Here is a 16469-nt window from a genome sequence, read left to right on the forward strand (position 1 = left end):
GATCCCTAATGTCTTTGTATCTCTCAGTAACAAGGACCTAAACATACGTAGCTATAAATCTACAGTTTAAATCCTTTTATCATTGTACATATTTTGTTTCTATTTCATTAAACTCTCAGATATGTTCCCAAGTTTATTTCTGTAATTGCTCTTCCAGAAATATTTAATTTTAAAAGCACACTGGATACAGTTTTGCTCCAATCTGAGATCTTTGCACATTTCTAATATTTGTCATCTTTTAGTGAGTGTAATGTACCTAGGTCTTTTTTACAGACAAATGTGTATTCAGTGTAATTCCCTGCAATCAGGAAAAGGGAAAATGAAGGGAGGAAAATAAATAGAGGTTTGGGGTTGTTTTGGGTTTTCTTGACTCAAATCTCATATTTTGCATGCTCCTCGATTGTATTAGTTTATTCATTTTACCAAACAGACCACAAAGCTGTGAATATTTATTTAGTTTTGTTCCTAATAGTTTTTCTAATAGGGAATCATTTTGGTACAATGAAAGACATTTGTAAATGAAGCAGATAAGCCCTTTGGCAGACAAGGAGTGTTTTGTTCAACACAAGAATTCTATTGTCCACTGCTTTAGTTGTCAAGTGCCTGGGGAGCCCAGGATTTATGATGATGTTACAATGGCTCTTTCAGAGCGAAGTCTAAGAAGCTGTGAGATTCCGTTCCTCTGCTTTTCAGACTTTCAAATCTTTTTATCATGCAAGGACAATGCAGGATTCAGCTGCTTCTTAGGCCACAGGACTGCCCATTTAACATCAGGCATTGTGAAATAATTACCATAGTGACAATGGGTTAGGGTTTTTTTTTTTTCCCCTCTAACTAGCAACATTTCAAAATTGTTCGAGTTGTCACTTTGCATAAACCGACTCTGAAGCCACGGCTTATTTAAAAAAAAAAAAAAAAAAAATTTTTTGGGGATTTGAGATTTGATTAAAGTGCCACTGTGTCAAATCTATTTGGAGCATTGGGACTGTTTAATGGATGTTTTTTTGAGTTTTCTTGTAATTATAATTGGACTTTGAAATAGCCTTCTGTAAAAACAGCAGTTAATTTTCTTTTGGCTTTTCTCTCTTTTGTAAAGGTTATAGAGTTAGTAGAATCTTACTATTGAAGCCATATTGAACTGCAGCAGAAAATAAGAAAATAAAAACATAATATACAGTAAAAGTAATATCTGATACCTGTGTATCAATTAATCAGCTAAACTATTTCTTGTACTGTAATAATGATGGAAACCATTTAGCAGTCTTAAATCATGTTTTTCATGAAAATTGATATCTGGAGGAGTTTCCTTGCTTGATGTTAATATGAAGATTTATTTGCTTCAAATAATGATTAGTGCTACAAAAAATATTGATTTGTAACCTCTGATGTCTGTTTAAATGCAGTGTAACTGGAAAATGGAGCCTTTACTTGACAGTTAAATTATTATGTACATGGGCACTTCACTGTGTGGTGGTCAGGTGTATGTACAGAAAAAAGCTTAATAGTGTAGCAGATCAGGTCGAGGACTGGTGGTATCTATTATCAACTATTTGTTGCTTTTAAAAGCAAAAGCAGATCTTGAAAAAATTAGACCATAGGGATATGTAAGAGGATATTTTGAGAAATACTTACCTAAGCAACTTCATATGTCTTGGGCAAAAAGGAATCTTGAGCTGCACAGTCATCTGTAAAGATGTTATCTGTGAAGATATTGAACAAATTATCAAAATGAGAAAGTTTATTCAGTTTTAGTCTTTCTTTTCATTCATTCATATGAATTATGAATTAGTTCAAAAGGGTCCTCTATGGAAAAAAGTTTATTTGCTTGCAAAATGAGCATATTTCAAAATGCCACATGTACTTCATAGCAAAGTGCATAAATATGTTGCATGTGTAGAGTATTTTTATAAACCAAGTGCTTTATATATTAGTGACTCGGTCATCACACAGAACATACCTTACTTCATAGAGCTTACCTTAGCAAAATTCACTTTCTAGGAATGTGATTTTTATTGAATGTGTATCACAAATTTTTAAAACAGTGAGTCAACATATCTGCAGTCACAACTGGCAATAGAAGCCATATGATTTTATTTCTTCCTTTGATGGAGTAAGTGTGAAATATGTTCGTGTAATATTGCAATATTGAATATGTAATATTCAGTCAATGCCTATTCATTTGTCCTCAACACTTTTGCTAGCAACTCTGAAATTTGGCCTGTGCTGCTGAACTACTTTTTGCAAGTAAAACTTGATTGCCTTAACGGGGGTGAAAAGTGGGTATAAAATGGAGGATTGATATAGATGAGACAGCTTTAACAGTTAAATACTGCAGAAAATTACTGATTTGGATGTATCAACACAAATTGCAGAGGCTATTTTGCAATAATTCTTCCTAAAAATTCTCAATTAATAAATTTGAAAGCATTGGGTAATCTAGCCTGATCTCCTTGGCTAGAATGAATCCTAGTCCTAGAATTCATTTAGTACCCGCTTAAGAGTCTGTCAAGGTATCAAATGAGCATCAGAAATACAGTGTCTACATCGGTACATAACAATAGATCACACTGAGTATTTCTTTTGCGTTCAATCACATTAACTGTATTTATTACTTGTGTGGGAACATGTCAGAAACACACAGGATGATGAGGGACTGCTCTGTGAAACTGTGAACATTCTTAACTTACTAATTTAAATTCAAGAAAATACTTACCTCACCTCATTAGAAATGAATTCAGCTGGTTTCTTTTTGGTTTTGCACCCTTTATACAGACTGTCTCAACTCACTATCCCATTTATGAAAGGATTTTAACCATCAAAACAACCATAGATGCACTTTTTACAGGCAGAGGCACCTCTTGCTCATTTTCTCCCTTCAAATGTCTTATCCTAGATATCTTTTCCCTACTGTAGTGGTAGTTCTACTTACTAAAATAAGCTACTCCCTTCTCCATCATAATGGTAAAAATACTAATTTTCTAATATGCCTTTAGAGCACTTAGAAATGTTCAAAGCACATCTTGTTGGCTAATGGTATCTGCAGCTGTTACTTTTTTCCCTACAGTGTCTTGTATTGGATAATGTTCCCAGAACAGATTTTTCCATAGAACTCTGTTTTTTCAGGAGATAACGAAAAAGATGTGAAGGAATTTTGATATCGCCTCCAGCATTTTAGTTATGGGAACATTCTTGCAATAGTAAGTCTGTTAAGGTAAAAGCTATTTATAAATTTTCTTCTTGGAATTAGAAGTATTATTTAATTGCTAGTCTTTAAACTCTCTTTAGGCTACTGTGTTAGTTTATAGGCTAGACTTTTGTTTTCTTTTATTATGGTACCAACATTGCATTGGATTTCAAATGAACTTTTTCATTCTTTGCAGCCAGAGCTGAAGTACGGAATAAGTGGCAGCAGAAAACTTACATCTGCATTGTCATCATAGTCTCATTAAGTGGCATTTCAAATGAGTGGAATATGCTACATAACTTGGCAGCAAGTTTCCAGTGGGTGAAGGTAAGTACCACATCCAAACGTATGATCTTTTGAGTGGTGTCAGATATGCATAGCTGGTCTTTGTTTCTATAGTGTCTACAATATTTGTTCAATATAGGAGACATTTCTGCAATGACTAATCCCTCGCTTGATGTGTGCTGTCAGCCAGTTTGTCTCATGCATCATAGAGTTTATCCGTTGGCCTTGATTGTCACTCAGGAGAGCTGATGCTATGGGACACTGACCGTCCTTCTATGTCTGTAAAGCACGGTTTGATAAGGTGCATTTTTTGGATCACACTTGTTTAATTTCTTGTTTAAAACATCAGAGAACTTCTTGAAAACTCACAGCAATGTAGCACTGAAGAACAGAAATGTAAGAAATTTTCTAATATTTAGGCTTCCAACTTGATTTTATCAGTCAAAAAGATTCATACTTTTCTTATTCTAGGCCTACATGAATGAGTGATTAATTCCATATTTGGTTTATTTCTCTGATATTTTGTGCAGTACCACTGAGCTTAATATAACTGCTCAGACTTGGGTTAGAAAAAGAATTTAGTGGTGACTCTCAGGCTTCAGAGAAGGCGACTGTGGGAAGTGTGGAAATAGAGCAGTATGGAAAACCCTAGACCTAAGAGTAGTTATATCTGCTGCTCTGATGCCTTTAATTTTTCATATCTTCTGTGACTTTCAGTTGTGCTATTACTGAAACCAGTGACTCCACAGAGGTGAGAATTGTCCACTTACAGGAGTATCCATGCTTTTTTAAAATTAACACAGAAACAGATTAAATGTAATAGACAATAAATATGTAAATACTATCATTTTTACAGAATCAAAGGCATGATCCCATCTGAATTGTCTAGGATGAAGAGTACAAAGCCAGGATATTAAAGCTCTTTGTCTAGCTGACTCATTCACAGTTTTTACATTCAATGCACTCAAGTCCTGCTTGACAGATGCTTCGTTTCTTTGCAAATGTCCTTGAATGATGATAATCTTATTTCTGGCAGCCAAATGGGCCATATACTTAAACATCCTTGTGAGCAGCTATATAGGATATGTGTTTATGGTATCCACCGACTTGTTAAGGTAGACTGCGGCAATTAGTATCGGGCTGAAATAGAGTGTATTTGACAGTGATACCAACAACATTCAATTTAATTTAGGTGGGGAATGTGTAAGCTCCTTTGCTTCTTAGGAAGAGCTGCAGCTCAGCATGTGAGATTCTCATCCTGTCATTCACTAAACACAAAGGCCAAATTTTGCAAACAATGCTCAGTTCTTGTTCAGATGCAGCTTTCAACAGAATGAAGTTAAAGAGTGTTTGGTTTGACTGAAGACTTCCTGATTAGGTTTCAAATTCATATATAGGTATCAAGAAGACATAGCAAAAATATCTTAAATTAGTTATGCATTCAGTTTCTCTGAGTCTCCCCTCCCTGCAGAGTTATGTGAATTTTCTCACCACTGTTTCAGTTCGCCTCTTCTGGCATTTTCATATATCTCACTTCAAGGTTTAGTTCAGGCCTCTTTCTACTCTTCTTGTTCTTGACTTCAGAGCTACGCTTCCAAGTAGATTTAATTTTTATGAATGAAAGGACTGTGAAGAATAACCTTAAAGGAAAACCTGAAGGCCCATCACTCTCACTAGTATATGAGATAAGTGAATTTAGCAAACTGGGTCCCTACTCAAGTTTTTTTCATGCCTTATCTGAGAAGCTGTTGTGTCTATTTTCGTAGACTTTTTTACATTTCAGAGTTCAAGCAAATTTCTGAAAGAAAGCTTCCTGCAGAGTGACTGTGGGATGCTCCCTCTGGTTGGAGTGTGAAGTGCCTCCCTGCAAAAGAGGAGGAACAAGCATGGCTTTTGTTGATTATCATGTAAACCTGGGCATCCATATGCTTCTTAAATTCTCTTCTCTTCTTTTGAAGGATCTTTCTTTCCTAAATTGTTTCCAGCTGTGACTGCTCAGGAATACAAATTTCTTGTTGTAGTATCTAGATAATCAAACAGTTGAGAAGGTAAATATTCATGTTTAAATATCGTTAATGGAACAAAGAACAACAGGGCAGACAGAAAGGCACTACTGAGCTAATTTGGAGCTATAACATAGGCTTGGTTACTCAGTCACACCGGAAGATAGCCAGTAGCTTCATTAAGTGGGAATATCCTGACTAGAGATTTCTTTCCCATACTGCTTGGGTTTTCTATACTGAAGTTCTAGAGGGAGTGAGAGTAGGCACAACAGATAAATTTCTTCTCAATTATATCACTCTGAAGAGCATTATATATGAATAAGGGGTCCATGGCACGCCCAGAAAAGAATACTGCCTATTTAAAAACTCCTCTCATATAGGATGAGAAACTTAGGTTCACTTACTGGATATATAAATCAGTATTGTATAAAGTATACTTTGCCTCTTTCAGATATAACATCCTTTTTATTATGTTTTTAATTCTCACATGGTAAGCCTAGATTATAATGGGAAAAACATGGTATTCCTGACATACAAAGTGGACCTTGGAAGGAAATTGCTGCATAGTTTTGTTTCTGCACAAATGCCATGTGGAAAGAAGATTAACTTTCAGTTACTTACAATCACCCTGTCTTATTACAGTGCTAGCAGGCTTAATGAAGCCTACATATCTGAACAGGAAGCGTTACATCTCCAGTTGCCTGCTTTAACCTGTGTTACACGTCTCACTTCACTTCTATACGAGTAGCCATTTATATAGGTTTTAAGACCTGAATTTTTGAATTCTCAACTTCAACGCACAGAACTACCACGCAGAACAAACACCTAGTATATCTGCAGGATTAGCTTATTGAATATATTTTGGATGGATATTAGTAGTCTAAATGAAATAGGCTCATATATGAGGGCAAAAGCTTTGATTTTAGTAGGATGGCGCTCCAAAGTACATTGAATCCTTAGGTTCTTAAAATAAGGCCTGAGAGTGAAATGTTAAGAAGAGCAATCTGCTTGTGTCAGTCTCATTTCACATAGTCTGTGTAACGGGATGGAGTCTGAATTTGTTACCTCTGCTTTGTTGGTGCTCTTCAGGACTTGCTTGAGCTAAAACACCTTTGGAAATACTGTTAGAATAATTAGAAGACATAGATCCTGGTCAAACAGGTACCAAAGATGAATGATTATTTTGTTATAAATTACAGACTTCTAAAAGACATCAAGTGCGGAAATATGTTCATGTTGCCCTATTTCTTATAGTCTCAATACCTCATAATATAGACATTCTAGATTTTCCTATCTGCTTTTTAATAGAAAATTATTTCTATGAAGTACTGTTGCCTTGAAAGAATCTTGACTTTGTTGAAATGTGTAGTTTGTTGTTGGAAACAACTAACTTGAACTGAAATGCTGGTCTCAGTGACAAAAAGTTTGGTTTGGCTCAAATGCTGAAACAGTTGAGTCATCAAACACTTATCTTTGCATTTTCCCCACCTTCTGGGAAATCCCAGCCCTATTTGGGCTGCAGTGTGCTCTGCCCTGTGGGCTGGAGCAGCCTGGCTGGGCTAAGTCACAGGCAACTCCTGAGGTTCCCCCAAGGCATGAGATTTGCCTGAGCGAACGCGAGACTGCACTGCACAAACTGCAGAGACTGGCCATAAGAGGAGAAAAAGGCATTGAAAGATTGATACATTGACTAAAAAACTCACCAAAAATCCAATTGCTTGTGAGTCAAAACAACTTCAAATATCTTGTGTTTAGCTGTGAAATGTGTTCTGATAAAATTAATTTCTGACAAAATTTCCATAGTTATTTTAAAGGTGAGAAGTGTGAACCAAAAGCTAAATCAAAGTCTTTCAGAAACAATTTTGATGGGAATTTATTGAGAAAACTGATGTCAGCTTTAACTATAAATGCTCTCTATAGTTGCTCTCTTTGGGCCTTAATAATAATAATAATAATAATAGCATTTATTAAAACATATACCATTGTGCCAAGAACACACACACACGCATCTGGGGTTAGAAAAAATAAACGTAAGAGAAAACTAAGTTATGTGTCTTGCACGTATGTATTATATATAAAAAGATTACTGTGTACTCAGCCATTCAGAGTTTCCTATGCAACAAAAACTGTCTTGCATTCTACTCAGAAGCTAGTTTGCTCTCTCAAACATGGGCATATTCTGTATGCTATAAAATAAAACAAAATTTAGTATATTTATTTCTTTTGGGGTATTTAACCAAACCAATTACTGCATTGTTAGTCACAGTTGAAGAAAAACTTCTTAAAAATGGCTTCAGTATCTTGCTAATATAACCATGCAAACATATGCAATTTATGTGGCTTTACTAATCTGTATAAACACTAATAAAGTCACAGAAGTTGTGATTGGTAAAATCTAATGTAATGCAAAGGATTTTCCCGCTTTATTCCTGACAACCTGCATTTGCAACCATTCAGTTACTTTATTTTAAAATGGCTTTTCAATTACATTCTAGTGCTATAGGGGAAAGCCTTTTGACAAAGGCGTGACATAAACCATTTATATTGCAGCTCCATCATAGTTCCCATAGCTAAACTAGACTGGACAGTTCATTAGAAAGAAAAATTAATAGTACAAGGTTGCAGGGAAACAATAACAGATTATGACTGGCCTGTGGCAGCCCACTGAATTCATGTAGTGGAATAAAAATGATTCCTCTGCCTCATAAATGAAGGTTTGTTCCAAGGTTTTAGGCAAAGTCTATACTTCTATTCCTTTACAGGAAAAAGCTATACAGTTTCTTGTCTATAAAAGCAATACTTTGTAATTCCTGAAGAAGATTAATATGTACTCTTTTGGGATGGAAAGCACAGATTTCATTATACTTTGAATGCATATTAACAAGCATAATATAAAAGAATAGAATAGAACACACTGAACAGCTACATCAAAGAAAAAACTAACCTTCTTGGCGACGGGCAGAGGCAGGGAGGGGCAAAGCGAGGGCAGAATCAGGACTCAATCCCATCTTTTCTTACCTAAGGTAGTAACTGCTCTAGACCAGTCTAAAATTGTTATACTTCAGTGTGGCAAAACCCAAGGATTTGTGATTCAGTGGCATTTCTTTTGGGTCCATTGCCGCTACCTGTGTAACATCATATGTGATTTATCTCTTGCTTAAGGTTGTTCTTAAAGGTATAACCAAGTCCTAATGGCCTCTTTCTAGATGTTACTGCATATTTTCCTAATTTCCTCAGAGTTTCATGGTTCAGATTTTCTATATAGTTCTGGTATGTGTGGCAAGTACACAGACTTATACTTTAATGTTGAAATCTGAGTTTTATTATAGCAATGCTATAAATTCCTGTCTCAGAAGATATTTCAAACAATATGGGCTCTGGGATGCATTAACCATTTCTTTTGGCTGGTAGCCACCACCTTCTAATGAATTCAACGGGATAACAGGAGAGGCCAGAAAAGGGGAAGCCTGAGCCAATATAATGTTTGGAGTCAAATACAGGACTGACCCTCTGGGGTATTCTCTGGTTCTGTTTATGAACGCAATCTTCTTTTAGAAACAACAGCCTAAAATACTGAAAAGTCATCGTTCTGGGGTCTGGTCCCCTTGTACTTTTACAGGTTTATACCTACTTCTACAAGAAAACTTGGGTACTTGGCCTCCCATTCTCCCTCCTCTGCCCCCAAAATAGAAAAACAGATTATGTAACCTCAAAAGTCTGGTCACTCGGAGAGGCCTCCTGGCTATCTTGGCTTAGTTTCATGCTGTAAGCTATATTTTGTTAACCGAGGCTCCACTGAAGCAAAAATAACCAACCAACCAAAAGACTCTCCCTTAACCTCCTGAGCTGTTTTCATACTTTCACTGCGGGCAACATGTATGAGTTGCAGCATGTTGGAGAGAAGAATATTTCTCTTAATTTTCAAAGGGAATGTGTTTGCACAAACATTTAGCACTCACTGATGAGCTGTTCATTTCAAGACTGGTTACTAACTGCAAACTTCACTGCTATGTTCTTCTGTTTAAATGTCCAAAGGTACCGCTTCTGTCTTCTCTCTCTCTCTGCCCTGCAGAAGACACAGGAGAGAACAACCCCATCACAGGGAACAGTCTTTCAGTGAATCACAATGACTCACTCCAAGGAAGGCTCAACAAAGACTGGGTTGTGCTGTTTCACAGTAAAGCTAGTGACCCGGTGGTTACTGCTACTTTGCTGCTTGCAGGATAAACAGAATAATACAATAGTTGTGTATTCAAGAAACCTCACATCAAATGGAATGACCTTTTTTCTCCTTGTAGATCTGCAGTGATTTGATTTGCTTAAAAAGTGCTTTCATTTAACAAATATAAAGATCAATTAAATGTTTAAGTGGGAAAACTTCCCAGCAAAGAATAGGATGGTAATGGCATTTTTAACAACTGTCAAAATGAACTCCCCTAAGCAGAAGTTGGTGCTCTGTTGGCCCAGCCGTTACCCAGGTTACTTCTGCTCCCCACATGCTGTTACCTCCTTTCAGCACAGACTCCGTTTCCTTTAACATCAGCTCATGCATGGTTGACAACACTGTCTTTTGTTCAGCTGAACTACTTTGCCTGTGAGCAGTTACCGGTGTGTTGTATCCAGGTTTCAGACTATGTTGCTTGAAGTCTCCATCAGTTCATTATGCTACAGCTTGTGGAGCTCATTTAGGCCAGAGGAACAAAACTTATATGTAAAGCCAAGAATGTACTGTTAAGCTGAAGTCTTAACAGTCTAACCAAAGAATTATTAGTTTACCCATGTTGAGCTCCTATACAAGTTATGTACAGTTAAAAGTGATACACACAAGCTTTCTAGTATCTACCCTATCTCTGGTGTCACACTCGCCATCAGCTGCCTCTCAGGCAGGTGTCTTCAGGCAGGGATGGGGGTGGAGGGCCCCTGCATCCCAGAGCAATACGATGATGGTTCCTTCTTCCTCCTCACTCTAGAATCCACCTGGAGTCATTTTTATGTTTGCTAACATGCTCCACATCTTGCTCCACATGCACCTTGCACTTTCTTCATTGGTCTGTAGTTCCACATTACATCCAGTTTTACTGTGAATGGTGTGTTTTACGTATATTGAATATTGTCCTTTGTTCTGGTTTTATGCAGCTTCCAAGGTTGCATTCGTTCAATGGTGTGTTTTATGTATATTGAATATTGTCCTTTGTTCTCTGTGTTATCTCTAAAACTGGTTTTATGCAGCTTCCAAGGTTGCATTCGTTCAATGGCCAGTAGCTGACCCCTGGTGAGCAGTTTACAGCCCTGGGGTTTCCACTATTGTCTTTCACCTGGACTTTCAAATCTCCTCATATCATCCCATGTCTGTCTCTATGCTGCATTTTATTCGGAGGTCATAGATAGTTTGTTCTATATGGAATAGTGAATTGTTATTATTATCTGTTCATTACAAATATATACATAAACCAACTGTATTACAACACACAGTCATCCAAAGCTAAGCAGAAAGCCAAAACAAATTAGGCAATAGTCACCTGGTCCTTAGATAGCCTGTTACAGCCGAATAAGTTAACCAAAACCAAGCCCCAGGCAGGCCAAAACAAGTCCCGATGAAGCCTGACAAATCCTAATGGGTCCTAAGGCCTGTGCTGTCAGCTTCACACACAGCCTTTAGCATGTTGCAAGCGATGGTAACACCGTTTTACTGGCTTACAAAGCTCTGAAATTTTAACAAGTTCATGTTACACATGGAAAATTATTTTTTACGCTATTTAATTAAACGCCATTATTAAATAGGCATTTAGTAAACATTCATATTAGCAATCTTATTCTTACATAAGCATTCATGTCACGTATTATAGTTGGGCTTAGTTATAGCTGTGTTTACAAATGGCACGCGTATGACCTTCATAATGAGTTCTTCCTGCTTATTTATATATTTATCATTCTTTGGGTCTGATTTTAAGCTCACTTACTGAAGCTTAAGCCAGAAGGGGTCCACAAAATTTGCACAAAGAGTTTAAAAAAAAAAATCATGTTAAGTTTTTTAAGGCAATGTTTACCCTGAGAGTCATTACATTTGAACAAGAAATATGTCTGTCTGTTCAGAAAGATGTTCCCAGCTCTTGGATGAATCCCCAGATCCCGTTTCTCCAGCTGGTGCCTGTCTGGTGCTTTATTCTCTCTGACCACTGGATTTCCAGGAAGCTATTTTTGATTGTAGGTGAAGTACAAATGGTACCAAATCACTCCTTTTCCTTTTGCTCACCCTTGTGATTTTTTGAGTTGAAAACACTGTCTTTTGGTCTTCGAAGTGGCAAGAAAATATAGGGTTAGCATTGTAGAAGAGCACTAACTCACTATCCATGGATGTGATATTGTAAAGACACCAGAAAGACATTCAAATACTAATCCATATGGGTTAGTGTTATGCAACCTTGTATTATTTACCAAAGAGATTTAAAGGAAAAAGGAAGATGGGAATGTTCAGCATTATGCACAAAGAAAAACATACCCAGTGAAGTTTTGCATAGGCTTTTAAATGAAAAACTCCAGATTCTTTGTAGTGTGAACAAAACCAGCAAGCATCAGCAACTAAATTCTGTGAAGTATCTGTGAAGATACCAGACTAGACCAGAGAACAAGGTAGAGCTGGTCTGGTCAGCTGGTTCTGACGGTTAAATCAGTGGATGCTACAGGTTGCTTAGCAGGCATATGGCAAATTTCCACAAATGATAGGGGAATCTTTAGCAAAGTTGAAAAAACTTAATCTGAGAAAAAACATAAACAAAACTGATGGTACACTCAACACACTGCAACTAACAATTTTAGCCTGACTTGTAAGCAAGAGAAAAAGTACAGATGAAACATAAAGTTACGTATTTGGAAATTACTTGGAACTGTGAGAGCCTCGTTTCTTTCTATCAAAGATGATAAAATTCACAGAGACTAGAGGTATTTGATCTGATGAATTGCCATACACAGAACCTTCTTAATAGAACTATAGTAACCCAGTCTCCAAAGCCTCATGCTCTTGCAAATATGATGTATTTGTGCTCACATGGAGAATGCCATTTTATACAATACACTTGCTTATTAGTCTTGGGCTTTCAGTCACCTTCATCTTGTCCACCAGCTACTTGCTTCTAACATGGTAATCTGGGCTTCTAGTTCACACTAGCTCTCTTGGGCTTAACACATACTGTCTTTAAAAGCTTTCTAGTGACGCAACTTCCATTTTCTTTCCCTATACACTCCCAGGACTGTCAGCAGTCATTTTAGTTTGTTTCTTATTTCAACTGCCAAGTTGACATTTTCTTTACAAAAACTAAAAAGGTCCGAAGTTTCTAAGTATTCCATCCTTCTTCCAATAAATGTAGCAAGTACCAATGTATTTGGAAAGATTATGTTTGGTGACAGACTCTCTCATCTGTCTTTACCCCAATAGTTCCTTTTCCAGAAAAAACATAATTACTACAAGAGCAATTTATTTAATTACCATTATGGGAAACTTCAAAGGAAATTGGTTGGATTGAAATAGTGATATCACCCCGGCAACTTTTTGAAAAGAACATTTTGGTAGAAAATATGCTGAATGTAAGGGTATATTTAATGTGAAAAGAATGCCTAATCCTATTCTTTTGACTGAAGCTTTCAGTCTTTTTTATATATATGTGTGCATATATATGTATGTATGTTAATCTCTTTTATTATTGTTACTGGCCTCTATTTTTCTTCTATGAATAGAAATTATTTCTCCTGTACTTGCCTTATACTAAGGTCATTCTATCCGAAAGAGATACTGTTCTCAATCCAGCAGTTCTACCAAGTGTCAGGCTGTTTTCCTCTTTCACATGCTCATTTTTAAGTAACACTTCACTGGTCTTCATTAGGGAGAAAACGATCTGTTATTGATTTGGAAGCTAAAGCTTCACCTGACTGGACAAACACTCATTCACACTCAAGTACTTTTATACTGTCCCGTTGGTTAAAAAAGACATTGGTGATCTAAGATGCAGATACATGCCACAAGTCCTGATTATTGCACTCTTAACGTCAAGACCTGCCCTTGACATCAGAGAGATGGTGGCAAAAGGTAGAGTATTTATATCTCCAAACCATATAATGCATTTCCAGAATATATCTAATTATAGCTGATTCATAGCTTCAGCTATGAATAACACTAATCTAATTAAACAAATGCCTATTTTTGCCAATTTCCCATGACCAGCTTTCTGTGGAACATCAGTTTCTGAAACTTCTTTTATGCAAGAACAGCTATAGATTCAAGGTGTTTAAATTTTGCCTCTTCTGCATGATATGATGGCGCCAAACATCGTTCCAACTGTAGCAGGGCACTGCCTTAAAACTGTTGTTAATGGTTCCTATCAGAAGAATAAAAATGAAGGGTTTTGTTAGAATCATCTGTAATTACAGGTCAGAAATAGTGCCAATCCATAATCTCTGGGATGTATTAGTGTTTCATATGATCAGTTAGAAATATGTAATGAACAGGTTTAACTCAAAATGAGTTATGTTCATGCAAAATGTACTGAATCATTTGCCCTTTTGTGCAAATGTATCATTTGCATGAAAAACAAATTTTAGTTGCAAGCTGGCAATCCTGTCTTTTTTGAGCTATTTATATGCTTAGCATCTAATTGCATCACCTTAGCAACCTCTTGTTGCATTTTTGGTTTTGTATCATAATATTGGGAATTATGTCTCGGTCCTTATAGCTTTGGAACACTGAAAATACAGGTAGTTCCTCTGATTTGTGCTCAGAGCAGGTCAGGCTGCACAGGAAGCCAAAGGGAAGGTTGTAACTAATGAAGTTGGTGTTTTCTTTGTGTTTGTTTGTGTGTTTGTTTTTTAAGTTAAATGGAAATATTCTATGGTGACTGCTTCCAACAAGACATCTCAGAAGGTACTCATGCAAATATTGTTTGAATTATAACCTTATGATTTAATGGATTGTAAATAATAATTTAAATGTGCAGTTTTGGTCCTTTCAGCTGTAGCCTCCCATTAGGTACTTAAACAGTGATGGTCTCCTTTATTAGAGCTATTGACGCTGTATTAGGAATGTGTTTGAATATTCTGGTGTTATTATCTCACGTTATTGAGCCAAAATAGGTCTCTTCACAGACAATCTCTGCCTATGAAAAAGTTAATTTTTGATTCAGTTGTTCATTCAAACAATCTCAAAGTGGCTTTTATATTCTTTATGGAAGAAATTTGCACCAAACTGGAACAGTTAAGCAAGCTATCAAAAAGAACCTTAAATGTGCATGGCTGAAGGATCTGAACTCTTCCCTCTGCAGCTCCAAGAAAGCTGAGAAAAGGAGAAGGCTCTTTGATTAGAAATTTAGCTCTCACCTTTCTTTCTCTAGCAAATGTATTTGAAAAAGAAAGAGACTCTTAGTAATTCACTAACTTGTCAAGTTTTATAAAGAGAAGTGTTACAGAGAATCTAATTATGTGAATCTCCCTAAATAAGAGTCACAATGGTTGCTAGACTTAAACAAACTGCTGTCAGGGTGGTTTGCATGTGCTTCCGAAGTGGCCATCTTTCATCAGAAGCTTTCCTACTTGAGGGAGACCAAATTGAAGGGGACCAAGGGATCAAGTAATCTAGTAGAATTATATTAAAAGTGGAAAAAAGTTTTGTAGAGGAACACATTGGTCATATAAAGACCACACACGATGCTATAATAGTTTGGCATTTCAGCAGCACTGCTGAAGCTGCCTCTAGAAATGAAGCTGTAAGTATAATACCACAGATTCAGTTTAGATTTCTGATTGCGTGGAAGCTGTCAGCCCTTCAGCAAGAGATTATAGATCAGAACAGAAATGGATTGCTTGTTGGAATTCCTTCTGGTTTTCTTTGGTAGCTGAATAGGCCTGCCTGTAGTTGTTAGTTTTTGATAGGTTTTCAGTTACCACTCTTTAATCTTGACTTTGTTTCATTTTTAGCATAAACCAAAAAGATCATCAGTCACAGCACAAATGTTATTTAGCCATTCACAAATACAAATTCTTAGAGGAAAAAAAACGTTCGTGGTTGGCTTAGCATGTAAGTACAGCATTAGTAGTTGGAAGTAAGTTGACTTTAGTAGTCATTTATTTCCTCCTCGGCATGTCATTTATAGCCACTTACATATGTGCAAACTATATTGAAACTAGCATGGGCATAGGCTGCAGCTATATTGGCCTTTGAGTACACAGGAAATTATGAGAATTCCAGTTTGTCTGAGATGCACAAGAACACAAGTACTATTTAAAATAAACTCTACCAAGAGCTTAGTCATTACTTCAAATGACTCTATCAATCACCATGGTCTGTAATAAGACTACCTTTCTTATGCTAGTTGTTTTCCTGTAGAGTTTATGCTTAAAAACAGACAGCCTCTGTCACATTTATCTTAAGTGGATCTCCCCAGGGCAGCAAGTAAATGTAAAACTCTGTTTACAGCCATTTTTCATTTCCCAAGCCTTTTAATATCACACTCTGAGGCTTATTTCTATGTCGTTCACTTCATAATGTACTAAGTTGTCTTCCTACTTTCTGCTGCTTTGTATGAGGTACACCAAATGGCAATTTCCCTCTTCTTGAATGACTACAAATTAAATCAAAGCCTGGTGAAAATACTTTCCTTCCATGCTGACTTCAGAGGTGGATACTGAAGGATATATCACATGGTATTAGTCAGGAGGTTATTTTTCTTCCTCTTTCCTGCAAAATGACTTTATTTTCAAAGAGCCATCATTTTATGGTTTTGTCTATGGTTTCCTAATACTGAGTCTCAAAGCTGCTACAGGAAAATATGGCTACATTTCAAAAACTATTCTTTGGAGCAGCTGGGGATTATTGGCTTTAAACATCTCAGTAATGTAATACAGTGCTATGAAACATAATTTAAAAATGAAAAGGATTAAGATGTCCTTTCATAGGATTCTACAGAACTCGGAATAGGATTCTACAAAACTTACTTAGCATTTTTAAGGCAACG

General features: G+C 36.5%; 1 protein-coding gene across 1 annotated transcript in view; it reads left to right on the forward strand.

Annotated features, from left to right (window-relative positions):
• The first annotated feature begins 3376 nt into the window (after positions 1–3376).
• The window catches only part of CDH11 (cadherin 11), a 39460-nt gene continuing 26367 nt past the window's right edge, over positions 3377–16469 (forward strand). The window contains exon 1 of the mRNA XM_009282859.2: positions 3377–3511. The gene's annotated coding sequence lies outside the window, so the exon portion shown is untranslated. The remainder of the gene's footprint in view (positions 3512–16469) is intronic.

The sequence above is a fragment of the Aptenodytes forsteri genome, unplaced genomic scaffold, assembly GCF_000699145.1.
Source record: "Aptenodytes forsteri isolate BGI_AS27 unplaced genomic scaffold, ASM69914v1 Scaffold70, whole genome shotgun sequence".
Classification (NCBI taxonomy): domain Eukaryota; kingdom Metazoa; phylum Chordata; class Aves; order Sphenisciformes; family Spheniscidae; genus Aptenodytes; species Aptenodytes forsteri.